This window comes from Nicotiana tabacum, chromosome 2 (assembly GCF_000715075.1).
Source record: "Nicotiana tabacum cultivar K326 chromosome 2, ASM71507v2, whole genome shotgun sequence".
Taxonomy (NCBI): Eukaryota; Viridiplantae; Streptophyta; class Magnoliopsida; order Solanales; family Solanaceae; genus Nicotiana; species Nicotiana tabacum.
The window spans coordinates 83,574,615-83,584,118 of record NC_134081.1 but is presented as its reverse complement, the minus strand read 5'-3'; positions in this window follow the sequence as shown (position 1 = coordinate 83,584,118).

The following is a 9,504-nucleotide window of genomic DNA, read 5'->3' as shown; positions in this document are numbered from 1 at the left end:
TAAAAAAAAGAGGACTAAGGTAGGACAAACAACATTTAACTGGACACTGGGAAGGGGACTGTTTTAAGGAGCACTAGAAGGAGGAGGCAGGGATGAGGAGGAAAGGGTTCTGAGGAGAATATCCATTCGAGCATTTGCAAACACTTGTTTGTTAAGAAGACGCTCTTTCAGGTCCTCGACCTGTTTCCCGAGGTCTGCATTTTCCTTGGTTAGGCGTGCAACCTCTGTGCCTTATGCACTGCTGGAACCAAGTGCTTCCTGGGTCTGACTGAGCTGCCCTACAAGAATGGCATTCCGTGCACTCAACCTACTTATCTCCTCATTTGCAGCATTCTGAGCATCAATCAATTGAGAGATAGTGGAATTGTTGTCAACCCCTCATTTCTTATCAATGCACTCACATTCCTCCAAGGTGGTCATTGAGAAGGTCTTCTTGCGAGTTCCCACTGTTGCTTTTCCCAAGGGGACTTTGAAGAAGTGAAATACCTTAGTGAGCAAGAACACATAGGGTAGACCATGATTTCCATCCTTGAAGTCTGCCACTTTCTTCATATGTTCTATCATGAGACCAGGTAGATTGATAGTGGTGTAGGCATCCAGTGCTTCCATGAGGAATAGGTCTGATTTTGAAGTAATGGAATGCCTTTTCATACGTGGAAGAAATACCTTATTCACCATCTCAAACAGAAGTTGATATACTAGAAGAAGGGCCTTCTTGTGCACCCGTTCCCTTTGCTGCACAACATCATCCTTCAGAATGGCACTTTTAAAATTAGGAGAACAAGTCCCCTCAATGGATGAGATTTCTTTAGTAGGCACTCCCAAAATGTTCCCAAACACAACCTCGTTCATCACAAAATCTACTATGTTGACCTTCAAGCAGATGTTATCATCTTCCACTATGAACATATCTGCGTAGAAGCTACACACCTCTTCCTCATACACCTTGGGGCTCTCATAGGTGAACAAGTATGTCCACTTTTGAAACTCACAAATATCAACAAGTTGACGCATCCCTGTCATGTCAAGAATATCAGGAGAAAATGTTCTGCCCCACAACACTTCCTGCTTTCTAAGATTTTCTCTACCTTCATGCTTAGACGCACTTACTTTGACCTTGTTGGAGGAACCAGGTTCCTCGTTGTCACAACCATTCCTTTTCACAGACTTTCTCACACTTTTCTCTTTCTTTGCAGACTTCTCAGACAATTTTCACCTGACTTCTCAGACAATGTTTCACCTGACTTTTCTCCCTCAACAGTTTCTACTTCCACAACTTGCACAGATGACTCTCTCCTGGGTTTTGGAACCACAGGTTTCTTAGAGGACTTACGAATTTAGGAAGCACGTTCCTCATTCACCTCTTTATCGTCAATATCAACAACAAGTGCTGGAGGCACTTCTTACTCATTCACCAGCTTTCCCCCTTTCACCAGCCTCCTCATTTTCTTCTCTTCTTTGTTTTTCTTCAGAACAGATTCAAGGGCTTCCTTATTTTGCAGCCTAGTAGTAAGTCCTTTAGGAGTGGGCTCTTTTGGAATTGCCCTTCTACTCCTAGCCGCAAATAGCTTGCTACAGACACATTGTCATAGTCTTCCTAACTATTTTCATTTTCTTCTTCAGATAGAGATCTTATCTCAGGAAAGACAATGGTTAACAGCTCAACATCAGAGTAAGGAGAAGGAGAAGGATCAATACTGACCTGGGGCTCTTTTGAGGAGCAAGGAGTTTCATCCCAAGTAGGAGTAGAGGGTTCTTCTTGGGCTGAGGGATCATGTCCCTTATTTGGTTCCCTAGTAGTACTGGCATGTGCCAAATTCTTAGGGGGCACCAGTTCCCCACCCTCATCCTTATGACTTTCACCTTCCCCCTGAGACCCAATGGTCTCATTTTCACGGTCATAAACACCAACCAAACCTCCCTCTATATCGATTAGTAACATGTTCTCAATGGCTTCTTGTTTATTCAGCCCCAAAGTAGAATCAGAGGATACAAGAGGAACATTACCTGTAGGATTGGCAATATTCAGATCAAAGCTTGGAATGGGCGTTGCTGAGCCTTCACTACTATGAACCACTCTTTGTTGGGCTTCAGAACTCTCTATAACTTTCTGACTAGAAACTTCCTGACCCTCATCTCCGTCTACTATTTTGCCTTCTGCCATTTTTTTCGGCGAGGCAGAAAGAGAGGTTGCAGGAGCGAATCTTTTGGGGTTCTGAGTCTTACGACTACTGTGAGAACCTGAGCTTGATTGGGTTAGAGAGGAAATAGTAGGTAGTTGTTGGTCTGGTATGGGGTTTTGACTGGGTGACAAAGGGGACTCAGACTCTCGCTCCTGTACTTTGTGAGATGAAGAAACAGTGGGAACTACACTGGAAACATTTGAAACTTCTGGATTTTGAGACATAGAGAAGATTTGAAGTAAGGACACAAGAGGAAGAGTGTTTGCTTTAATAGAGAAAAGGGAATTTTTGTCTTTGATGTGGATAGTGAGGAAAGAGACATCGTTTGGGGTTATTTAGAGGAAGTGAGGGACCGGTTACAAAATGGGTATGAATCACTGGGTAGACGGGTCGTTTGGTAACGGGTGTGATGTTTGAGTTCTAAAGAGATGAGAGAGAAAGACTAAATTTTTTTAATGATGTGGCACTTTTATAGTCGTTAAAAATATGCATGAGAGTACACGGGAACTACTAACCTGAGTCAAGGGAACCAGGTTCCCTGACTTAGTTTTGTAAATGTGAGCCTCATCCTTTTACCAAGATGAAATATCATTAGCTGTTTGTTTGCTCTGTAGTTGCCATGCGTGTCTACCTGTAACGGTATATATATGAGTTAGAACTTGCAGAAAAGACTTTTGAGCTATTTTACATGTTCATTCTTTCATAGCCAATCATCGAGGGACCTGGTGCTCCGTTTAATTTTATCAACCCCAATGCCAATCGATTCTTTTCAAAGTTCTCTTTGCTCAGTGCTTTGGTGAAGATATCTGATACTTGGTCTTATGTTTTGCAGAACTTCATGCAGATAAGACCCTTTTCAACATTGTCTCTGAGAAAATGATGTCGTGTATCAATGTGCTTTGTTCTCTTATGATGAACTGGGTTCTTTGCCATGTTTAGAGAACTAATATTATCACACAGTAATGGCATGCAATCAGAAAATACACCAAAGTCCTCTAGTTGCTGCTTGATCCACAACAATTGAGCACAACAAGAGGCAGTTGTCACATACTCAGCTTCTGCAGCTGAAAGAGCCACATAGTTTTGTTTCTTTGTACCTCATAAAATCAAACACGATCCTAGAAAATGTGTCATGCCAGATGTACTCTTTCTATCCACCAGATAACCAGCATAATCAACATCAACATACCCGATTAAATCAAAATTGTCCCCTAAAGGATAATAGAGAACCGGGTCCTGCATTCCTTTAAGATACCTTAGAATCCTCTTGGCAGCTTTAAGATAAGATTCCTTTGGACTGGACTGAAATCTAGCACATAATCCCACACTGAATACGATATCAGGTCTACTAGCTGTGAGATACATGAGTGAACCAATGATGCTTGTGTACATGGTTTCGTTCACAGGAGAACCAAGTTAATCCAAGTACAGACGGGTGGCAGTGGCAATAGAAGCATCAATGGTTTTTGAACTTTCCATCTCAAATCTCTTCAGGAGCTCTTTAATGTACTTATGCTGGCTTATCATCATTCAATTAGGGGTTTGCTTAACTTGCAACCCTAAGAAAAAGTTCAATTCCCCCCATCATGCTCATTTCAAACTCACTCCCCATAAGCTTTGCAAACTCCTCACACAAGGATTCATTTGTTAGACCAAAAATGATATCGTTAAATAAACTTGCACAATGAGAAGTTTCTTTCCCCGTTTTTTCAGAAATAGAGTGTTGTCAATTTTTCCTCTTGTAAAGCCATTTTCAAGAAGAAACTTGGACAACCTTTCATACCATGCACGAGGGGCCTGCTTTAGTCCATATAATATCTTGTCAAGTTTGAATACAATATTCAGGATACTCATGACACTCAAACCCCGATGGTTGTTTGACGAAGACTTCTTCCTTTAAATATCCATTTAGAAATGCACTTTTGACATCTATTTGGAACAATTTGACTTCCATATGAGATGCAAAAGCAATGAGAATTCTGGCGGCTTCCATTCGAGCAACTAGAGAAAAAGTCTTATCATAGTCAATCCTTTCTTCTTGATTGTAGCCTTGAACTACTAACCCGGCCTTGTTCCTTGTCGTATTCCCAAATTCATCAAGCTCGTTTCTGAACACCCACCTGGTTCCTATGACCATTCTATCTGAGGGTCGATGGACCAGGTGCCATACACGGTTCCTCTCAAATTGATGAAGTTCATCTTGCATAGTAGTAATCCAGTCAGCATCTTTCAATGCCTCCTTGACATTTTTAGGCTCAATTTGAGAAAGGAAAGCTCAGAATGCAAACGAGTTTCTTGTCTTTGATCTGGTTTAAATTCCTGAATCAAGAAGAGTGATCATATTTTGGAGAGGATGTGACCTTTTGTGCTTCCAGTTAGACACATGAATCTCATTGTGGGAAGATCCAGATTCCTTAGAATGAGATCTATTGTTGGCATCTATTCATGGGTGAGTATCACTTCCCTGCTCAGCATTAGGAGTTCATTGCACGACATTAGCAACTCTATCCTCTGCTTCAGTTGTTGTGATGGAGGAACCAGGTTCTTCTACATCAGCTGAGGGTTCTGTTGTATTTTCTTCATTGAATTCCTTGACTTGGTTCAAGGAATCTTCGACTTCCCCCTGTCTTTATCAATCTTATCATGTGAACTTTTTCCACAAAGGTGGTGTGATTCATCAAAGATTACATGTATGCTTTCTTCAACATATTGAGTCTTTTTGTTGTAGACCTTGTATGGTTTTCTTTGTGAGGAATAATTAACCACGAAAGATTCTTTCATCACTTTTGGCGTCAAATTTTCCCAAAGCTTCCTTACCATTATTGAGAATGAATCATTTGCATCCAAACGTTCTTAGTGAGTTAGCTTAGACTTCCTTCCGTTCATCAATGCATATGGAGTTTTGTTCAGGAAAGACCTGATCATGCACATGTTCACCAAGTAGCAAGCAGTGTTGACTACCTCTACCCAAAAGACTTTTGCTACGCCACTGTCAATTAGCATATTTCTTGCCATGGCTTCAAGAGCCCTATTTTCCCTCTCCACAACACCATTTTGTTAGGGTGTTTTGGGAGCTGAAATATTATGACTTATGCCATTTTAAGCATAAAATTCGTCAAATTTTGCATTGTCGAACTTTGTACCACGATCAGACCTTATACTTATAACATTATGGCTCATCTTCACTTGAATCTGCTTCACAAATGCAACAAAGACTGGAAAGGTTTCATCCTTGGTTCTGAGAAACAAGGTCCATGTGAATCTGGAGTAGTCGTCAGCTATGACAAAGATGTACTTCTTTCCTCTTCTACTTGGCACCCTCCTAGGTCCACATAGGTCCATATGGAGAAGATAAAGAGGACCCGACTTGCTTTCCTCTTAAACAAGCATCACACACCTTGTGATCTTTGAACCTTGACTTGGGCAGCCTACGGGCCAGGTCCTTCTTGACCAACTTGTTCAGCAATGAAAAACTTGCATGTCCCAATCTTCTGTGTCATAGCTTAGAATCATCATCAACAACAATCAGACATGTAAGATCCCCATTGTGCAAGGACTCAAAATTAGCAACATAGATATTTTTAAATCTTTTTGCCAACAGAACCACTTCACCAATCACGAGATTTGTGACTGTGCAGGTTTTTGATAAAAATATCCACTTTGTTTCCTTTGTCGCAGATTTGAGAAACACTTAGTAGGGTATATTTCAAGACATTCACATAGTACACATTCTCAATTTAATGAGTGAGCGTCTTTCCAATTCTTCCTACTCCCAGAATGTATCCCTTTTTGCCATTGCCAAAGGACACACTCCCTCCTTGCAGGGCTTTGAGAGAAAGGAAATCATCAATGTTTCCAGTCATACGCTCAGAGCAACCACTATCCATATACCATTTTGACTGCTTTCTTTCACTGCTCCCTGCACAAGAGAATCAAGGATTAGACTCCCTTGTAGTGAGAAAAAGGGCAAATTAAACTTCTTTTTGTCCAAGCAGGCAGTACACATTTTTAATGGAGGAACCAGGTTCCTTAGCAGTAGTTACCTTTTCAACAAAAACTTTATTTTTCTGTTGGGACTGAATTCTAGCCTTACAGTTTTGTTTAAAGTGTCTTGTATTACCACAGTGAGTGCAGAGCTAGTTATCAGGGACAGTAACATACTTGCTATGTGGATTGTAGGGAGTCATCTCCTTTTGGAACCCGACTCCCTGCATGTCCCCTCAATTGCTTGTATACATGGAAATGATTGTATCAGAGGACCATGTCCACTTTAGAGATTTTTCTAGGTCATTTTTAACTTTGCCTAGATCTTCTTAAAGTTGTCCGTTTCTTTCAAGTTTAGTACACATACTAGATTTCACAAATTTTAGTTCATTTTCAAGCTTAATGTGTGCCCCCCTTGCAACTTCCTTTCCCTTTTGGATGTTCCCAAAACTATTTCCCCTTTTTAGTTCCTCAATTTTTTCTTTTTGAACCACAACTACTACCAACAGGTCATCTCTCTCATGCTATATGTTTTCAATTCTTTCAGTTAGAACATCCTTTTCCTTCTTTATAACCTCGATAGTTTCTTTTATGTCAACCACTACGACTACCAGATCATCTCTCTCATATTCTACCTCTCCTAGTTCCATAGTTAACACATTTTTGTCATTTATAAGATTATGATAAGCATCAATTAAAACTTTGGCCAAAGACATAGCTTCTTCTGAGAGTAAGACTTCAAATTTCTTTGAACGTCTAGAAAGTTTACCTCATCATCATTATCATCATCTTCATCATCGTCAGATTTTGCCATCAGGGCAAAAATGGAGTCATATTCTGCTGCTTCACTTTCAACTGCCATCATAGAGGTTTCACCTTGTTCATCATCTTCTCCAGATTTGCTGGAAGAATCTCACCATGCAGTAAGAGCTTGTTTCACAACATTGTCAGCGACATCTTTTCTCTTGAATCTTTTATCACGAACCGGGTTCTTCTTGACTACTTTGTCTGTATTGTGCTTCTACTGGTCTTCTTGAGGAGAGGACAGCCTTGATAAAGTGCACTGGCTTCTCATATTTATGACGCAAGTCATAACCTCTTGTATTGATGGAGCTACCCCTTTTTGGAATGCCTCAATTTCTATGCACCATTTTCTGAAATCTTTTTGTTAGATAAGCCATGTGAGCATCCTCACTACCCGAGTCATTGTTTTTAGCCTAGAGGACCATGTTTTTCTCCTTCTTGGGTTCTCTTCTTTCATGGTCCTTCTTTTTCTTCATTTTATAAGTCTTCAGATTTCTGATGAGTTCATCAAGGGTCAACGTTTGCAGATCCTTTGCCTATGTGATAGCATTTACTTTGCTTTCCCAGGAACCAGGTAATACACTAAGTATTTTCCTGACAAGTTTGTTCCTTGAAATAATTTCTCCTAGAGAGTGGAGCTTGTTGATGATGAAGGTGAATCGAGTGTGCATGTCCTGAATGGACTCATCATCCTTCATCCTAAAGAGTTCATACTCGGTGGTGAGCATGTCGATCTTTGAGTGCTTGAATTGAGTTGTTCCTTTATGTGTTGATCTCCTTGGCAGATTGACAGGCAGAGATTCTGTGTACTTGTCTGGTCCAATACCACAGACGAGAATCCTTTTTGATTGAAAGTTCTTCTCTATGGCTTTTCGGTCAACATCATTGTACCCCTTCCTTGTCTTTGGACCTGTCACTGCTGGCTCGCCAATAGTTTTCACGGGCACAAAGGGTCCATCGAAGATAACATTCCAAAGCTCTGAATCTCCAGCCATGATAAAATCATGCATCCTTGTCTTCCACCATCTGTAGCATTGTCCTTGAATCTTGATGGTCTGTAGGTTGATTGACTTTCTTCAAATTTTTGTAGAGCAGCCATTTGGATCATTTCTAGGTGTTAGCCTGATAGAAAGAACCTGCTCCGATACCAATTGATGAAAACTTATTGTCCACCAAACTGTATAGAGAACCTGGTTCTCTATCAGTTTTCACAGAACACACATAATAAGAGATAAGTAAATGACATAACAGAGTTTTACGTGGAAAACTCCCAGCTCACGGGATTAAAAACCATGACCTACACTCGTAGGATTTCAACTTCACTACTGAGCAAACTTCAGATTACAAACTATTGTAACCTAGGAATTAAACTCTTAATCCCTCACTCTCTTGTAATAACTCTATTACAAGCTTCTTTGTAATAACTCTATTACAAAGCTCACAACTCGACTAACTCTAGCCAAGACACAAACACAAGGTTTATGGTTTTACAAATGGTTTCCAACACAATGCTTCTAGCTAAGCTAAGTAGGAATTACAAGTAGATCACTCTAACAAAGGTACAACACAACTAAGGACATGGTAATTCAGTACTAGAAACTGGTCCTTTGTTATGTTGTTCTTTATTCTTGAAGCCTTGAAGTCACATGCAAGATGGCAACACACTTAAGAGAAGACTTGTTGATTTTTTTTTTGGATGTGCAAGTGTGTTTTTTCCCTTGCTTCATGTTGATAAAATGCAAGTGATGTCACTTGGATGATGAAAGTAATTATCCGGTACGCATTCCCCCATAAAGTGACCGCTGTACTGTTTGCACTGTTGCGTGTGTGCAGAGGAACAATTACAACGACTTTACAGCTGTGCGGAGTTGACTGGTACAATTAGCAAGGGAACTGATGTCCATCTGTTCCCTCTGTCGTTTCTTTGACTCTAGTTATTGGAACTTGTGCCCGACTTGAGACTTGTTGTTCTTGAGCACTTTGAGGATGTGTAACATGTTCCCGATCTGATTCTTATTATAAAGATTGTTAGTTCATCAAAATATAAAAAGGCACATAACTTATCAAAAGGCTACTAGTTACTATATGAACTTTTTCATTAATTAAAATGATCATGTGTGCGCAGTGGAATTCACAAATGCTAGTTCTGCTTTTTGAGAAAATAGATTAACTCTAATTTGTTGGTCTGTATATGAAGTACTAATATGGTATTTATGATGTGAATTTGATGTATATATTATATTAGTAATAGTAGAATGAAATATTAAAATGATTACTAAAATGTTATTTTGATTGGGAAAACATTATATAGTTCAGAATTTGAATAGTTTAAGGCGGAAAAATCGGCTTGGAGGGAGCACATTGCACTGCTACAAATAATGAAGAAAAGAGTGTTGCAACTACTAGCTGCTTGTAGCCGGGGAGAAGTCAGGAAATTCAATAAGGGTGTTCAAATTTTAAATATCCTTTGCCAGTGGACTATGCAATGTTATTCAAAATTTATTTTTTATCAATAACAAGTAATATTTTACAG